The 19,945-nt window shown below is 40.9% G+C and overlaps 1 protein-coding gene across 2 annotated transcripts in view; it reads left to right on the top strand.

Annotated features, from left to right (window-relative positions):
- The first annotated feature begins 3,349 nt into the window (after positions 1 to 3,349).
- ATP2B1 (ATPase plasma membrane Ca2+ transporting 1) overlaps positions 3,350 to 19,945 on the top strand; it is a 74,287-nt gene continuing 57,691 nt past the window's right edge. The window contains exons 1-2 of one of the 2 annotated variants that reach the window (XM_083365243.1): positions 3,350 to 3,465; positions 14,089 to 14,229. The gene's annotated coding sequence lies outside the window, so the exon portion shown is untranslated. Of the gene's footprint in view, positions 3,466 to 14,088; positions 14,230 to 19,945 lie in introns of those variants that run through there. The other variant, XM_083365244.1, reaches the window with a different exon arrangement.

Raw genomic sequence — 19,945 nt, 5'->3', positions numbered from 1 at the left:
AGTGGGAATGCAGAAAATGAATCTTCAATGACATGCTTCACTTCACGGTCTTGTATGCTTTGTCAACCAGCTGAATGTAGTTTGGTGCCAAGAAAATTCAAAACAACCTTGAATGATTTTCAAGTGATTTTCTTTGGCTCTATTAACAGATCTTCAAACCACTTATCATTGATGATGAATCTAATCTGATTTTGTTGCTCTGACAACAAAAATGTCTTCAATATCTTTTAGTATCTCTTGTTGTTAGCTGCAAAGTTGCGTCCGACCAATTGCGACCTCATGGACAACGTTCCTCCAGGCCTTCCTGTCCTCTACCATCTTCTGGAGCAGTATCTCTTAATCAAATATTATTGGAAGCATCTATCTTAAATAATGAAAACCTTCACCTTCCTCATTCATCGCTTTCACAAAAGAATTCATCAATCTGAGTTTTAAGGGTGGCAAAATATCTTTGTTGGATTAAAAAGTTCATGTGCCACATTTTTCTGTCCTGGAACCAAATTATTTTGGATTGACCCTTTCTTTTTAATGTAATGAAACTCTTTTGCACAGCTGTCCAACTCACATTGTAATAACAGTATCTGGAGCTGCAATGCAAGCAGCAGAGACACTGCTTTTCTATCTCCACAGATAATCCAGTTATACTTGGTGTTCTGGTTGTGCTTCAACAGTTCTAGTTTTTTGTATGTTTCTTTCATATGTGCAGCATAGCCAACAGGTACTGTTGCTATTGTGTACAATATTTTTTATAAAATGGTACAATAGGTTAAATTACAGGTTATTGTCATGATTAGCAATCAAACATCTTTAAGATAAACCCAAAAGTGTGCAATATTATTATAATTTACATGCCACACTGTTTCTAGAGATTTTGAGTGGTTCAGTGTTAATATAAGATTAGAATAGCATTCATTGATTTTATTTTTAATGAATCAACCCAAAGCAATACTATTACCAGGAAGATACCTTAAATAGGTAATTATTGATATATGCCTATTAAATATCTAGTGATTGTTATTTTGGCAGTTTGGACTCTCCTATGCTATCTGCAAGATGAAAAGAAACAATCATTGCTTTTCCTTGTTTAGGAAAAACTACGTTCTCTCATCTTTCACTTTTACCCATCACCATAGTCTTTTCATTCCACCTCTTTAATTAGAAAATGTATTTAAAAATAATGTACTTTTATTTTGGATTAATGACCTGGTATATCTTAAATCTGATAGACTTCATCTTCTGACTTTCAACTGTGGAACTCATAACCTAAATTTAATACTACTAGTTGAAATCCAGCATATATTGTTGTGAAGAAAATAAGAGGAAGGAATATTAGGCATGTTTTCTGCAAGTTATTTATAAAAGTAATAAAGGCGGGATATAAATATATATCAGCTGCCCTAGGAAGCTAAATCAGCAGCCCTAATCTTAAATCAGCATCCTTAAATCAGCAGCCCTGGAGAGGTATTAACAAAAGATGTGCCAAGACATGTAATGTTAAATAATCTTAGCACTCATTCCACATTATATCTAAATAAAGGCTCCACTCCTTTATGAATGTAGTTTGGTGCGAAGAAAATTCCAATCCTATCTACTATGGCTTCTGATCGAGAGAAAATGTCTAGAAAAATGGCTTTCAGTAGCATTGACATAATGCCTAGACAAGTATAGTTGTGGGAATACATGCCTAAAAAAAAATCTGAAAGCTTAAGAATAGGAACTTTAATAGGGGCTGTTTCTTCTTCTTGCTTCATCTGTCATGTGGAAGCAGTCCACACAAGTGACCAGCCAACATGGGACCAACCAAAGTTTGTATTCGTGGACCAAACTGCTTTTCAAATGATTGCACTGCTTTAGACCTGAGGTCCTACTTTCCAATCATGCTGCTGGGAAATAAAACTGACTGAAATATAAGGCACTGCGCTGATTTCTTAATGGCAGCCTTGCTGTTTTCTTACGCCTCTCGCCCATTCGTTCTCTTTTTCTCTCTCTCGCATACAAACACTATGGCAAACCTCCTCGGATTGTAACTACTTGGGCAAGAGGAGAGGAAGTGACTAAACATGAAACAGCCAACGTCGTCATCTGGGTTGTCAGGGATGACATAATAAGCAACCCCCGAACATGAAATCCGTCCTCCTCCTCCATCAAGAGCCCGTGAACGCAAACGGTCCGCAGCTTTCCCCTCCTACGTTCCGAGTGTCGATACCGGCCCGCTGGGTGGCCTGAGACAACGTCGCTTCACCTCAGCCCAACCTCCTCTCGTATCTACTGCCCGTCGTTCAAATGCGTTGAAAGCTGCCTCCCTCGCGCTGTCGGGGCCACCGGAGCAGTCGCTGCTTGCTACTCGCTTCGGCACTCTGCACCAGAGCTTAAGCACACAGTCCGCCAGCCGCGACCTCACCTCTGGACGGTGGGAGATCTGACTCAACCCCCCCCCGCCCCCGCCTTTCACGCGCTTACCATCCAATTCTCCCCCGCCCCGTCGGGTTTTTTTTCTTTTTTGGTTTTTTTTTTTTTGCAGACTGAAATAAAGCCACAGCATGACAGCCCGCGCGGGCGCCAAGCGCCCCTGCGCGGCTCCCTTTTCGGCGGAGGATTAATGCTGGAAAAGAGGCGGGACGAGGGAGCGCGGAGGAAGGGCAAAGGAGCTAGCCCACCACCCCGCTTCTCCTCCGCCCCCTCCTCAAGGGAAACGCTCGTGGCAAAGTCAACGACCCGAAGCCCGCCGGGCCTCATCAAACGCCACGGCCCGACCCACTCACGTCATGGAAACAAACACGTCAACCCACCCTATACCCTATAGGAAGGCGACAGGAAGGCGGGGAAAAAAAAAGGCACTCCCCGCCCTTTTCGGGCACATTTCCCAGTCCCCGCCCCATCTCTTATGCCCCCTCCCCCTTTTCTCCCCCATACCCCATGAAGGCGCCGTGTCTTCGAACCCCCTCCTCTTCCTCTAAATTGAGCGAGACCCTGTCACGTGACGGGGACCGGGCCGGTTCGGAGCCTAGCAGCTCCTCCTGGTGTGCTCGAGGCGGGGGAAGTCGGCCGGGCACGGCGCGAGCGAGCGAGCGAGCGAGCGAGTGAGTGGCCAGCCCTTCTTTAGTGGAAGGCGAGGGGTGGATGGGAGAACGGCGTTGTCTCTTTACGGGGCTTGGGGCGGGACCCGACTTAGCCGCCGGCTCCTTCCTTGGGAGAGTGGCCTGGAGAGGAAGGCGGGCGCAGCTGCTCGGCTTGCACGCGTGCTTGCCTACCGCCGACTAACGAGGGCGAGGTGCTGCCAGGGTGTTAGTGCCGAGGGCGGGGCGAGCTCCCTCCTCCGCCGCCGCTGCTGCTGCCGCCGCCGCCGCCGCCGCCGCCTCGGCCGCTTGCTGCCTCCTTTCCCCCTCCCTGCTCGCGGGCTGGCTCGGTGGCGGTGGCAGCGGCAGCAGCTTGCGCTTTCCGGGCTGGATTGGGGGACCTTGCGCGGTAGGTGAGCAGCAGGCATTCTTGGTGCCGAGGGCGGCAGCCGCGGGTCTTGTCGCGTGTGAACCTGGGCGGCGATAAAGGAGCCTAGGTAAGAAGGGAAAGACCAGGTCCGAAAAGGCGAAGGAGAGGGTGCCCCGACTAGGACACCTCCAACTGGAGAGGGCAGGTGTCGGGGTTCCGCTGAACGGCACAGGCCGGTTGGGCGAGAGAATTGGCCAGCCGGAAGGAGGTGGGGGGGGGTGATGAGACCTGGCCGGCGCGGTGGGCCCACTTGCGCCCTCCTCTGCCGCCTTCCCATCGGTGGGCACGCCGGCCGCCTCGGAGCGAAGTGCCGTGTGACCTTGAGGGCACCCCGAGCGAGGCCGGCGGCCAGTTACGGCTGCCCGGCCTCGAATCTCCGCGCCACCTGGTTAGACCAGGAGTGATCTGCTGCTCTCTTCCCCCCTTGAGATAATAGATCCGAGGGCGCGCAACTCGCTTCGCCGCCCGCGTTACGCTCTTGGAATGACGCCCCCCCCTCCACTCCGGACCCTTCAGCCCCGGCGTCCGCACCGTCGGGTTAACGAGCCGATGCTTTGCCGCCTCGGATAAGCTTCGGTCTGTCTGCTCCCTTTTGGTGGGGAGTCAGCTGTTCAGCCTCGTCTCGCAGGGGATCGTTGTGCTAGTTCTGAACTTCAGCCTGCTTTTCTTCTCTGCTTTCCTACCTGTTAAGATCGTTGACTTTTGATAGGTATATTGCTGAAAATGAAACGAGTGGTTGTATTCCTGTTTTTTTCCAGCCCACACTCCGACCATCGATGTTGTTTATACATGGTAAAGGAGATTTTTTTTTAAAAAAAAAATTGGACCATGAGAGAAACATTTCGGAACCATCCCTGAATTGTAGCTTGAGCCGGTGAAGCTGGTGAAAACAGCCTTGGGTGCTGTAGATCTTTTCTGGTTTTTATGGCATGCTTTGTAAGACCCTTTCTTGCAACCAGTACTGAGCTTATGAATTCACCCTCGCTTGGTGGGGAGTGGAAAGGGGAAGCTATAATCCAAGTAGTAAAGGCACTTGGAAGATTGCTGGCTAAGACTACTACCTCGTGTATTCATCAACTGATATGTACTTTTAAGTCATTGACATAAAAAAAACCCCAAATAGAGGAGAAACTTGAGATACTGAAGAGCATCATCGCATGTGAAAACTAACTAATAAAAGTTGGCTTATGTAATAATATATTGCTGCTATGTATTGTAACCACATCTGTTGTAGAAAAAGACCCAATTCAACAAAGTAGAGTAGGGTGTACCACATTGAAATAAATGCCTATTCTTTTGGCCTGTGTATTTAGGTGCAATTCTAATAACTGTGATAGCTGCTTTTGTTTTGCTGGTCACCCGGTCCCCCCAGTAGTGAAGCTGCTATGTTTGTTCTATAAATTTAAATATATGAAAAGCATGAAGTGTTTGCTAATATGCAGACTAGTAAATTTTGCTAATTTCAATGCAAATAGATACTGTAAAGCATTCAATGTTGAGACATTCATGTAAAAAAGCACCACATAACAAGAACTGGGAAATCCTTGCTGGAAATTTCACCTTTTCCATGAGCCTACTTCATAGCCTTAGGAAATTGAGTGGTAACCACATCTTGCTCTCATCATCTTTAGCCTTGAACATAGACAAATAATTACCGGTATATGTAAACATTTTTCCTGTGAGATAAATATAAATATAGCTATCAATAGAAGATGAAAAAATATGTATATGTTAAAGGATAGAGTTTAATGTCAAACAGCCAAAATGATATTCTTGATAGTGAGCTTCCAGATCCAGTATATTATTTGTATATTTGAACATGCAAACCATACAAAGGAATATGTCTTTGAGTTCTATAATCAAAATGATAATTGTGTCTTCCTGCTTTATAAGAACAATTGTTTTTAAAAAGATTGAAAATAGTTTCTTTAATAAAGTTTGTATTAAAAAATCATGCATAATCATGAAGGGAAAGAAATAGAATATATATATATATATTACATTTCAGTAAATTACCATTGGTGTAGATTGTGACTTACGTGCATATATATTTTATTCCAGAAGCTTGTGTTGCTATCAAATCAATGATTGTTGTAGAGACAATAGAAAAAAATAACATTCCCTATATTTGACTTTACAGTGTAGCAAATAAAAGGTGAATAAATGCGTCTTAATTAGGAATTCATCTGAAAACTGCTGTCTTAATGCAGTGGCAAAATGTTTTAAAGGAATAATACTGTAAGATTGGGAACCTATTTTACAGTCATTCTTTTCATGATCATATAGGAGAGATACTCATAACTTCTAAAAGAAGGGTGGATGGAGAATAGTACTATAAAACAGATGAAAGGGATCTCAGCTGGTATAAAGGAGATTGAAATATTTTGTGAACCCTGATGATATTCTCTGATTAGCAAGGAACAATATTGCAATATCAACACTTAAAATTCATTTTGCAGATATGGCCTTGTTTATACACCTCCATCCATAAAGCTGATTCCTATTTTTATGTATTAAAAGTTATCTCTAGATAATGCTATATATAAAAATGTGCTAAGCGCACATTTTCTGGGTTGTCTTGCTTTTGGTGCTGATACAGAGTAATTACACATTTATGTAGTGCTTTGTCTGCTAGGACCCATAATTCACAAAAAGAACTAGGATTTGTATAAGTTATTATACATTTAGGATATAAAACTTGCCGATATTACAGTTTTCTTGAAAAACTTAAGTTCAGATCCTAAAGTTTCTGTGTTGTCTGTAGGTGATGAAATAGTCAAATTGAGAAAGTATTATTTTAACTAGTTGCAAATGCATTTACAGGTTCAACTCAAAAGCTACATCAAGTTTTTTAAATCTTCAAATAATTTTGATCAAGAATATTTGAAGGACTGCTTACAGATGTACGAAACCACTAGTTTGAAAGATTGCTTGTTGGTCTGCTATTAAAGGTTAAAAAGATTCAAGAGGACCTGATGTAGAATCATTTTAATGGAAGACCCTGCCTTAAGTAACTCTACTCCAAAATATCAGTGTTTCACTCTATCTAGGGCTTAAGACATTGTTTGCACTATTATGCCTATCATGTCTATAGCAACACGCACATATATAATAATAATAATAATAATAATAATAATAATAATAATAATAATAAAAAATAAGTTGGAAGGGACCTTGGAGGTCATCTAGTCCAACCCCCTGCTCAGGCAGGAAACCTTATCCCATTTCAGGCAAATGGCTGTCCAGTCTCTTCTTAAAAACCTCCAGTGTTGGAGCATTCACCACCTCTGGAGGCAGATTGTTCCACTGGTTAATTGTTCTAACTGTCAGGAAGTTTCTCCTTAGTTCTAGGTTGCTTCTCTCCTTGACTAGTTTCTATCCGTTGCTTCTTGTCCTACTTTCAGGTGCTTGGTAGCCCCTGAGATATTGGAACACTGCTATCATGTCACCCCTCACTATTAAATCTGGACTGCTTAACTGATTTACTTTAAAAAATATATATGCATGAACTGTTATATTTCTGTAGAGTTCCATCTTTTATGTTTAAACTTATTGGAAGAAATTTTTAAAAATGAAAAGTGGCTAAGCAGTACATTAAATAACCAAAATATGAGGTTAGAATAGCTAGAATCATTGGATAGTAAATTCACAAATGATTCCCGCAGTTTGATCTACACATTTTTGTGTTTGAGCATGACCATTCATTTTGAACTATTGAGTTGTACTGTATTGATACCAATTTTAATTTTAATTTAATTTTAATTCCATTTATATCCCGCCCTTCTCCGAAGACTCAGGGCGGCTTACAAGCTTAGCAGTAGCCTTCATTCTATGTATATGCCTGCTTATTAGGGCTTTCACACAAACCCCAAGCGGCATTATTACAAAGTCAGCTTAATTGCCCCCAACAATCTGGGTCCTCATTTTACCTACCTCAGAAGGATGGAAGGCTGAGTCAACCTTGAGCCTGGTGGGATGCAAACCTGCACTAATTGCAGGCAGCTGGTGTTACTTAAGGAGGCATTAGCCCACTGCTCCACCAAGGCTCTTTATAAAATTAACTGAAATTTATTTAAATTTTTATTTTTGTAAATCATGCATATCTATTGTCTGACATGTATATTTCCATTTACAGGTTTTCACTTAATAAATTTTTGGTTTGGTAGTGGAACTTGATATAGGCAATATTTCATTTGAAGATTGCATAAAGGACTGCACCTGGAGACTTCCATACCTTAGGAAACAAAATCAAAATGAATTGTATATTAATTAAAGTATATATTACAGGTCTATTTTCATATGTTCAGACACGGGGAGTATATTTTCACTTTATTTTTCATTATTTTCAATTTTTTGTCATAATTTTTTACTTTAAGTAAAATTTATTTGTCACTTTGCTATGTGAATATGAAATGTAGTGTGTTATGTAGGTTGTGGGCCAAATCCTTTTCAAAAATATTTTGGTTTCTTTGGTGAACTGTTACATATTTTGTGCATTAGAATTAATCAACTTATGTAGTTGATGGTGTTAAAAATACTGTTGAATTTTTTTCGTAGTGCTAACAACTGCCTTTGTCTTATGGTAATTTTGGGATTTTGAGAGCAAATAGTGGGAACAATGCTTCCAGAGGGAAGCCTTTTTCACAAAGTAATTGTCTTAGGGCAGTGATGGCGAACCTTTTAGAGATCAAGTGCCCAAACTGCAACCCAAAACCCACATGTATCGTCGGGTGCCGGGTGGGTGTGGCCCATTGGGTGGGCGTGGCTGCAGTGGTAACGGCAGACTGGGTGGGATTAAAAAGTTCAATCAATTCCATCTTTGTGAGATCTTTTTTTTTCCACGAGAAGTTGAAATTGATTGAACCTTTTTTTGTTTTGCACATGGCTGCGTAGGCCTAAAGCGAAAAGATTTTATAAAACTTGGCTAAAGGCATAGGACTGGGACAACGGCGCGCATGCCCACAGAGAGGGCTCTGCGTGCCACGGGTTCACCACCACGGTCTTAAGGGTTTGATTAGCCACAAAATAAAAACTGAAACTGAATGGGTTAGTGGGAAATCAAAGAAAGTGTCCTTGGGAATTTTGGTGTCCACAGGAGCCCTTTGTTCAGTTACAAAAACATTTATTGTATAGTTGTGTACAAAAAGAGGAAATGTTTCAGATGCAGAGTAAGATATCACATTCTGGAGATTCTGCTGAAGTGTTTTTTCATCAGGAACTGAAACCCAGAACTTTTTTTGTTGTTCCTTGTTTTGTACCAAAAAAAAGTACTTCGGGAAGCCTGGGTGAAGAGGGTAAGCTTAGTGTTTATTACTACTTCCCTCCTCTTAGTAACTCTCAAAACAGAATATCCCACTACCCTGCACAACCCTCTTCCACCCACTGATAATGTCTCAATGCAGCATAACCCATTGATTCCTTTCCTCCAACTTCCCAGTTTCTCCCCTTATGTCATGGGGCATTTTTCCATACCTTGCTTGGAGCCGTATCTTCCTAGAACAAAATAATTTTGTTCCATTCTGTGCTTGGATTGAAATACCCAAAGCATGCATGTTTCATCTTGGGCACAGTCATATCCCAAACCAGCTGTTCCCTGCACCGGACATTTTATCTATAGTTATTTATATGACTCTCAGGCATGTTAGAGAAATTCCATATTATTTTTGTGTTAAGGTAAAGGTAAAGGTTCCCCTGCACATGCGTGCTAGTCGTTTCCCACTCTAGGGGCCGGTGCTCATCTCCGTTTCAAAGCCAAAGAGCCAGCGCTTGTCCGAGGACGTCTCCGTGGTCATGTGGCCGGCATGACTAGACGCCAAAGGCGCACGGAACGCTGTTACCTTCCCACCGTAGCGGTCCCTATTTTTCTACTTGCATTTTTACATGCTTTCGAACTGCTAGGTTGGCAGAAGCTGGGATGAGTAACAGGCGCTCACTCTGTTACGCGGCACTCGGGATTCGACCTGCCAAACTGCCAACCTTCTGATCGACAAGCTCAGCATCCTAACCCACTGAGCCACCGCGTCCCTGATTTTTTGTGTGTGTGTTAATTGCACATAAATATTTATGGGAACCAGGGAACAATGAGCCTGCAAGTTTTTTATTAAGGCTTTATTGTCAGACATGCGATTGTTAACTTTGGCCTAGTCTTCCATGATGCTATGCAATTCCTCCTCCATTCCTCTTGTTGCTGTTCATGCTATAGTTGTAGTTTTGATTATGCACACGTTAATGGCACTTCTTTTTAAATTCAAGAGTACACAGAATAGTTTTATAATGAAATAAATCTGTCATTCATCACTTCCTGCTTAGGTTTTTTTTAAAGTAAGTAAATAGTAAATTATAGGGCTATAGTACTTGATTCAGGGACGCGGTGGCTCAGTGGGTTAGAACGCTGAGCTTGTCGATCAGAAGGTCAGCAGTTTGGCGGGTTGAATCCCGAGTGCCGCGTAACAGCGCCTGTTACTCGTCCCAGCTTCTGCCAACCTAGCAGTTCATAAGCACGTAAAAATGCAAGTAGAAAAATAGGGACCACTACGGTGGGAAGGTAACAGCATTCCATGTGCCTTTGGTGTCTTGTCATGCCGGTCACATGACCACGGAGACGTCCTTGGACAAGCGCTGGCTCTTCGGCTTTGAAACGGAGATGAGCACCGGCCCCTAGAGTCGGAAACGACTAGCACACATGTGCGGGGGAACCTTTACCTTTTTTTAGTATTTGATTAGATGTCATATGAGGGGTTAATTTTTACTGAACTGTTTCTGACTTAGACATTTAAGGAACTAAAATAGTCCCAGTAGCAAAATACCCGTTCTTGGGAAGCATATGTCTTCTTGCTCTCTGTTTTTTTAAAACTATTCTGTTTTCTGTTGTTTTTGTGTCGTGTTATTATGTGAGGACTGATGTTGTCATTGTCATTGTTAAGATTGTTTTGATGGGTTTAAAATATTACTGTGGATATTTTAACTTTTATTTTTATAGCCTTTAAGCCACCTAAACTTTATTGATTGCAGTGGGACAAAATTATAACAAACAATGTCATCTGTCTCTAGTTTTAAAATACTTGGTGCATCAGAGTCAAGTTAGACAACTGACATCATTAAGACCAATAATTTTAGTTTTAACAGTTGATATGAATCCATCCTAATAAACTTTCTTATGCACATAACAACATTTCTCCCTTTGCTGAATGCCTATCAAAAGTCTTTCTGTACTCCTCATTTACCTTCTTTGTCTTTCCTGTTTATATTTACATTTCACACCAGACCCTAATTTCTTTAAACATGTTATATTAAACTGACTGTAGTTAGTTGAATTCACAAAATTTACCAAGTCTAAATCAAGGAAGACATTCTTTACTAGAATGTGTGAATGCAACTATTGCATTAGGGATTTTATTTACTTGTCCAGTAAAGATTCCCCTTTCCATGATGATTTTTGTCAACCTTCTATTCTTACTTTTCTTTGTATTCTGAATTACATTGTTTTTGCTTCTGAACAAGATTGCCTGTGCCATTTTCCCCTCTAATTCTCCTTCATAGGTGGTTCTGTGTGATTGCAACTGGCAATCTGTTGTTTCTCTCAACTCTGTATATATTCTCATTTCAGAATCCCAAATGATCCCTCTTACTGACATATGTCTTTGTCTTCGTATAGTTCTGCTCTTTCATTCTTTTCTTATTTCTGAGGATCATTTCTGGACATGCAGATACACATTGCCACTTACAGTACTGGTATTTGTATCTTACGTCACAGTTGATAGGTTACAAGGTTGGAACTCCCAATTTATTTTCATATACTGCTTATCTTATTGTTTTGTAGGAATGAGGACTTTTTCATAATCTATTTTTCATTATCCCTCAACTTCCAGAGCTTGTAACAAAGCTTGTTCTCTTCTGGTTTACTCAACAAGTGAATCCTATGTTCCCAATAGGGCTATCTCTGTGAAATGGAGACTTAGAATAAAGTAAAATGGGTTCAGGCTACCTGAGGGACCCTCTCGTCTCACTGGGATTGACCTGCACCACCAGTGCCAGCAGAGGAGGCATGCTGCAGACCCCGTCAGCCTGATTATTCCAGCTGATGGATCTAGGAGCAGGCCTTCTCTTCCATTGCACCTGGCTTAGTCCTCCCCCCAGTGTGAGGTCAGCCCCAAACCTCCTGACCTTCCAGAACAGCCTAAAGACCTGGCTCTGCCAGTTAGCTTGGTGCCCTAATGAGGAGTATCACAGTGGAGGTTGTTGATTGAATAACAGTGGATCCCACCTCTCTCCCCCCCACCACCATTCTGTTCCCACCCTTCCCATGTTTTAATTGGGCTGTGGTATTCTGGATTTTATACTATTTATATTTTCAGTTTATACAGTTTTTATCTTTTATGATTGTAAGTCACCCAGAGGTAAGATGGGTGGCCAATAAAATTTATAAATAAATAAATAGAGATTGGTAGTAGTAGTATTTGACACAACTGGATTATTTTAAAAGGGCTGTGCAGTCTGGTTTACAAATAAAAGTATAAACAGTATTCTTGGAATCACCATTCTCTGGGGCATAATTTGCTTTGACACCTATTTTTGTGTGTGCCTTCAATTTAGTCTTAATTTCTAATGATTGCTTACAGAGGTCCTTGCAGTTTTCTTGACATGTCTTTTGCCACTGTTTTTTTACTAGGGCTGTGAGAACGTGACGAGTCCAAAGTTATCTATCTGGCTTTGTGGTTAGGATTTAGTCTCGCAGTTTCTAGTTCGTTGCTTTTAACTTTTATACCAAGCTGGTTGTCTTACATACCTTATTATTAATAATTTAAAATATTTATATGCTGCTTTTGAGTATGAAATATAAAGATCCCCAGAATAATGGAAGTAGTCTTACCAAATAATAAAAATAAGGCAATGCTTGCATTTAAGATTACAATGTAAAGAGACAGGATGCAAAAAGGAAAGGAGATGGCAAAGGAGAAGGAAAGAAAAAAAATCATTACCTCTTAATATTTCATGCTACTTACAATGGTCAATTGTGATGCAAATTGGCTGCTTAGAATGTCCCTAATACTGCTGGCAATTTCAATGCACATGGCCCTTTCCTTTTTAGTACAATTAGTTCCAGTTTCCCCTGGTGAGTTGAAGCTTAGGTAATAACAGCAGCACCAAATTGCCTAGTGCCTGAACATGCCTATATTGACATGCATGCATGTTTTGTTTTGAAACACCAGTTATATGTGAAAAACAAGAATGAGTGGAATGGTAGCCTTCATTGTTTCTTGCTAACTTTCTTGTGTGCCACATTATATGTGAGCATTTAGGTATGTCATTGAGGTACAGATGCCTACTTAAAATAAAATGAACTTTACTAAAGCATATCTGATGTTAAATATTTTCATTTAAAATTAAATAATTCTTGTTATTTATCTGTAATTGAGACATAGTGGTTGAACTGTTTTTACAAGATAGTTGAAGCACTACGTGGTACACACTAGAATGCATGACTTTTGAAGTGAGTTCAGAACCTAGTGTTGACTCAAAACACAACAGCAAAGATTAATGTAAGTGCATTCTATAAATATATGTTAAGCAGGTATTCTTGTAAGATTTATGACTATACCTGCACTTACAACCACAATTGGGCCTTGAATCTTGGTCGTTGAGCAAAGTGGACATTAAGCGATTACAATACTGACTCTCCCAGTTGTGTCATTAAGTGGAATGGCGGGTGAAGGGTACAGACCTCCCAGGCAAATTGGGAGGGAGTACAATTGTGGGAGCAGTTGATTGCATTCATTAATGTTTTTGACAAATTTGAGGTCCATTCCTTCAGTGCCTGGGAGGATTTCCTCTCCTGCAGGGAGGAATTTATTTTAATTTATATTATCTTTTATATTGTATTTTATGCTGCCCTGTAAACCGCCCTGAGTCCTTTGGGAATAGGGCGGTATAGAAATTTAAATGAATGAATGAATGAATGAATGAATGAATGAATGAATGGGAAATCCCTCAGTGCATCCGAAGAATGGACCTCAAATCCCAACACGCCCTTTGCTTGCAACCTTCCCTTTCGGCTTCCCCATGGACTTTCTATGAAAACCACGAGAGAAGATTGCTAACAGGAATCAATCATGATTGTGAGATTGATAGCATATACATTTAATAAATAAATATTTTTTAAAAAATCCAGACAAATTGCCAAACACCTGAAATGTGGTTATGCAACCTGTGGAGGCTGGCAGAATATTTTACAATGGCTGGAAGTGCTTTATGGGCCATAGAGCATTCTTTCCGAGGCCATTAGTACTACAAATGTTCATTAAATGACCTGTTATAAATTGAGGGCTACCTGTATGTCGTCTTTTTAATCCTCCTTTCCGAGGACTCAGCTGATTTAGAGTTCCAGTTTAGTGCAACTTAGTAGTTCAGTCAAATATTTTTTTAAGCAAGGATTTCTAATCAAATAGGCTGTAGCAGTGCTTGAGAAAGGCTATTTGTGGCTTTAAAAAGCAAAACTGATTTATGAGAGTCCCAGATCTAAGATGATGGGAAGAACTTTAAGCATTAAGAAAAACATTTTTGTGACCTTGGCAGATAAGTTGATCTTTCTCCCTCTTCTGATAGCTTTTCAGATAAACAATGAAGCTAGAAAACTGACAATATCTGCACTCTACCCATTGCTTGACTCAATAGCCTTTTGAGTCTAACGGAACAAGCTGATTCATTTGAATCTAAGACTGATATCCTGAAGAGGCAAAGAGACTGGTAAGTAAGGCCTTCAGAAATGGATGACAGTGGAAAAAATAAAATTATTAGAAGAAATTCCTTATTTTGGAACTGTTAATATCTTGTGCCAATTATAGAGGCAGAACAGTAGCTTCAGTCTTTAGACGACATGTTGAATTTTGGATTGGGTATATAGACCACTTGATTAATTGCCTGTTCAGTATGAACATTGCAAATGTCAAATATCACTTACAAAAATTGGTAGATAGTGCTGTAATGATGCACATTAACAGAGATGTGGGGAAATGAACTCAGTCAAGTCAAATTTAGGTTTGTCAGAAGTGAGATCAGCTTTTTTTAAAAAAAATGTTATTCAGTGCACAAGCAGGTAGATGAGTAAAGCTGAATGTTTTGTGTAAGATTGTTACAATTATACAGGAAGGAATTAAATACTGTAGGTGTTATTTTAGAAGAAGCTGGGCTTGTGCAAAGGACCATCTGTCATAAACAAAAATAAAATCATACCTTGAGAACAGGAAAGTAATTGGGCATTTTTTCAATTAAATTCTGAAGGATAGCTAACAGAAACTAGATGTGGTTTTGATTTGGGTTGAATCATCTGTACATGAGAGTAAAAGTGTTTTTTCATCCTCATCTGGAAATCTTCTAAATAGGGACAAAGTAAAATTAAGTTTTAAACATATAGTATACTAAAACATGGTTGCTTATGTTAAAAAGGTAAAGGTATACAAGTGTAATACCCATGTTATAGATGTTTGGAGAGAAACATATCTATTTTTCTAATGTTAATGTTAGAAGCTTCTGAATTAAATTGGACAATTGTAATGCTCAAGTCTGAAGAAAAAATAAATATACTGTATCAGCTGTAGAACATATCTGATAAATGAGGAAAACATTAAATACAGTTCTTACTTCATCAAAATAGTGTATGAACAGAAAATGGTATATTTGAGTGCAAAGAAGTCTGGGTCGCCCATTGCCTCTTTATTTCCTAGCTACCATGCATCAAAAAGCAAGTAAAGTGAGATAAGAAACTATGCAGGAAAAGCTTTCTTTGCCTCTTGCAGCTGCTTGCAAAATAGTTTTTGAAGCAACTCAAACAAAAGAGTACACAAAAGCTCTGACATCTCAGAATGGGATAGTTTTAAGTTTGTATTGCTGACAACATGTATGTACTGTTACTGACTGGCTAAAAAACATTGTTCTGAAAGACTTTGCTTTAGAATTGTGCCCATGAAGCTAATTACCAGAGCAGTAATTCTGAAGATCTAATCCTCAGTCATGCCTGGGATTTACTGCTAGATACAAGTGCTTTTGAATAGATGGGAGTGGTGTTCACATTGCTGTGGAATATTAAATATCCTTCAAATGTTGCAGAATACACTTCTCAATTTTGTTCATGGTTGTTTCTGTAGTAAAAGAATTTGAAAGGAATGATTATATATGCTTCATGTTTGGAAAGAATACCACCACTGCCAAAGATTGGCAGCCTTTGTGTATCTCTGCACAATTATTCAGGTGGACTAGGTTCAGCAAAATATACTGAAGTAGATTATTGTTCTCTGGATTTTTTGTACGCTTATTTCATAAGTGTATTTTTTCCTTATTTCCTATCTCCTATCTGAAATTATTTTTGTCACTATTTTTTTCCTGTTTATTGCAGAGTGCTATTGTGGCCAAAGTCATATTCATCTCCTCCTCCCAACCATACCATAATCGGTATGTGTGTATATTTGTTGTACAGGTAGTCCTTGATCTATAACCATTTGCCCAGTGAGCATTCCAAATTATGACATTGAATGAACGGTGGTTACAACCAATGCTGGGAGTACTCCATGGTCACATGATTTGATCTGGGTGCTTGATAACCAATTTGCATTTACACCCAGTTGCCAGACATGCCACAACCATGTGCTTGCCATTAGCAAACTTCCTTGCTGATTTCCTCAGAAAGTCAGTGGGGAAGCTGGCAGGGAATGTCTCAATCACCTGTGATCCTTCCCCAGCACCTTTGCTTGTGCCACACCCACATGCATACATATAAAGAACCGTTGCTGGAATTGGGTATGTCTAGTTTAATGAAAAGAAGGATTAAGGGTGACACGATAGCTGTGTTCCAATATCGCAGGGGCTGCCACAAAGAAGAGGGAGTCAAGTTATTCTCCAAAGCATCTGAGGGCAGGACAAGAAGCAATGGATGGAAACTAACCAAAGAGAGAAGCAACCTAGAACTAAGGAGAAATTTCCTGACAGTTAAAACAATTAACAATTAATCAGTGGAACAACTCCAGAAGTTGTGAATGCTGCAACACTGGAAGTGTTTAAGAAGAGATTGGACAACCATTTGTCTCATGGTATAGGGTTTTCTGCCTGAGCAGGGGGTTGGACTAGAAGACCTCCAAGGTCCCTTCCAACTCTGCTATTCTATTCTATTCTATTCTACTCCCTGATCACACTGGACTGCTGTGTACCTTCTATCCTTTCCCTATGGTGCCTCTCCACACCTTCTCCAATGCTTACTGAGGTTCTTGTGTACCCCTTCCTTGACTCATACTTCCCGCATACCTCCTTGATCCACACTGTGCCTTTCATGCAGCTTCCTCAACCCTCATCATACTTTTCACACATCCCCTTGCACTCTTGCCTACCAAACCTGTACTGTGTCTTTTGCACGTCATTCCTGACTGTCCCCACACCCTCTTGCTCCCTTCCTACCTGGCAGCAGCAACTTACCTTCCTGTACACCTAGAAACTTCTTGCTGCTTGCCTCACTAACTTTGTGGTTGTGGGAAGCCGGCAAGAAGTTGCTTTCCCTAATGACTGGAATTCAGTTAACAACCAGGGCCACAGGGATTGCCATCACTTAGCAATGTGGTCATGCTTTATGACTGCGTCAGTGAGGGAAATTGTGTTGTCAATTGTTGTCATAAGTTGATGGCTATCTGTATTATTAAAAAAAACTTGTGGTTTCATATTTTCCATTTCTCTGACTTGTGATGATGATGATGATATCTATTCAGTAGTGTCTGACTCTTAGCAGTTCAGGGGGCCAGATTTCTCCATATCTTCCAGTCTTGCACTATTTCTTTAAGTTGTTCTGTGCTCTCACTGGTGTCAGCTTTGAGGTGTCCAGTCATCATGTTCTTTGGCTACCTGGTTTCTGACTAGTATATTGTAAGACCTAGATTCAAATTCTGCTTTAACAGAGGGGTAATAATAGATGTTTAAAGTTGTTTCAGATAATAAGCACTGTGTTCACATTGGCTTCCATCAGCATTGGTTTTTCTAATGCCGTAAAGTGTAAACCATTGCCTCAATGTACTTAATAATGAATTTTCTTTTTCCCCTATTGTAGAAATGGCCTAATGTCAAATAAGTTGGTTTTGAGAATCTGAAATGTGTAATTAAAGACATCTTACTCAACTGCAAATTTTTCAGATTAAATCTGCATAAATTTGGATGTGAAGAAAAATAAGTTTATTTTTAGATAACGTGTGAATGTTGCAGTTATCCTATTAAGAAATGTTTTCCAGTTCATTTTGCAAATGAAGGAATAACTGCTGCTAACATTTTTGTTTGTAATTTTTATAAATGACAATTTTGCAGTGATAATGGAATAAACAATACAGATTTAATCTATTTTATTAATAGGAATATGTTATCCCTAACTGGACAAGTGAATTAGTATGGTGGTTATAATATACAAATCTGCTTAGACTTTAATATTTGCTTCAGTTATTAAGGACAGTAGGACAATTGGTAAAATGTATTTTTCAAATTACAAAATACAGCTTGATGCATTGCTTACTGCTGTTGAGTACAGCACCTTGGTTATTAAGCAAAGCATTCGCTAAAGAAAATCACAAATGTGGTTGTAAAGTTTTTAAATAACAAAATTAGTTGCAAAGTTCCTTTTTTATCACCATGAAAAAGTACAGCAAACCATCACTAAAGGAGTCAGTTGTTAAATGAGAATTACTTGTATTTGAAGAGTACATTTTGAGTTCATTGCAGTTTGGCTTTGGCCAACTGCCATGGCAGGTATGTGTCTATGAGCAGAACTTTTGCTGCTTCAGTTCAATTTTGAAATTGTCTGTCTCTGTCTGTCTGCCTGGGAGAGGGGCAGGGCTCTCGGGTGGCTCCAGCGCTGCCTGGGCTGAAGGCAGTGCTGTGACCCAGCACCCGTCACCAGGGAGATCCGCCGCCGCTGCTGCGCAGGTGCCTCCCGGCTCAAGGGAGCCGCGCTGCGGGAGACGCTCACGAGGCTTCCTTCGGCCGGGGAAGGGCCCGATGCCTCCGAGGTGGGGTCAGGCAGGATCTTCTGAAAGAACGTTTCCTTCATTGTCTTTGCACGGCCCTCCGTGGTCGTCTCGGCCTGCGAGTCTCCCTCTCCCCCTGTAAGCTGGTCCACCAGGTGGTGACAGGTGTGCACGGCTCAGGATGTGGCGTGGGCATTGGGGCTGCCGAGGATCGGCGCAGTGCAAGCAATCTAGGGCAGGAGCTGATCCCGAAGCTTCACAAAAGGCGGAAAGAAAGTCCCAGAGAGAGAGAGAGCGCAGGGCGGGGGAGAGCAGGTTTTTCTGAGGGAGGAAAAGTCAGGACGTCAGAGCCGTCCATACTAGAGGTGGACGGGGGCAGGGCTGGTGCACATTTTGTGTTGTTCTGCGCATGCGCGTACGTGCACACAGGCATGCGCACATTTTGCAGCTCCCACTTTTTTGTGTGTGTGACGGAACCGGTTCCGAGTGGCTCTTTTGCTGTTTCAGGTTGCTGACCCCTGCTTTAGTCTTACGTATGAGCATTTGTCATCACTGTAGGTGCTTTTCCTGCAATTTCTCTCTTTAGAACAGAACACTTTATTTGGTCAACTGTGATTAGACACACAAGGGATTTTATTGGTGTAATGCCTATCTACTACCAGCAGGTATTGTTGATATGGTCAAGAAGGGAAATGCCTACAGCCTAATGAAGCATATAGATATTCATGGCATGTAAAGGATGCTCAGCATGTTTGGTAGTTGGTCAGCACTCGGTGCCATACAAGTGCTACTGGGTGGACTATTATACTTTTTTGATATTAGGTGGATTGGCATATGCCTGTCTCTGAGCACTCAGTGATCTCTTTTTACCACAGTGATGTTGCATGTACACTCGTGCAGTACTTCATTTGAGCCACTGTCATTTTGTAAATAGTATTCTAAGTCAGCTCACCAACCATTCTGGATTGGTGGCCTGGTGGGAAAGGGAGGGGCAGAACCTTTATGCGCACATGCACACACATACCCTGGATGTGGAGGTGCCTGAGCTAGTCTATAGATATTTAGTCTTCTTGATACTGAGGCAAGACAGTCCTTCAACCTATGCTTCCCTGGTGGTAGCTGCAAGCAGGAAATTGTCAGTGTAGAGCAAAGCCCAGAGGGCACTATGATGCAAATCTCACATTATACTATCCTTGATGAGAATCAGCAGCAATGGCAATAGTGCATACCAACTTTCACAGGAAAGCTGTCAGAAAGACCAGTGGCACATAATGGTTGGCTGCTGACATTAATGTAAAACATCTGGATCAATTTTATGAGTAGCTGAGGTACACCAGGATGATCACATAGAGTATAGTGTATCAGCTAATATGGATCATGATCAAAAGCTTTTTCTAGATTGAGGAAAACCATGTGTAATGACTTCTTTTCTCCATGCTTTTTCATGAGCATGCACATTACACAAATGGCATTAG

Source organism: Vipera ursinii, assembly GCF_947247035.1.
Source record: "Vipera ursinii genome assembly, chromosome: 6".
Taxonomy (NCBI): Eukaryota; Metazoa; Chordata; class Lepidosauria; order Squamata; family Viperidae; genus Vipera; species Vipera ursinii.
Note: the sequence above shows the minus strand (reverse complement) of the source record. Positions and strands in the feature narration are given on the sequence as shown.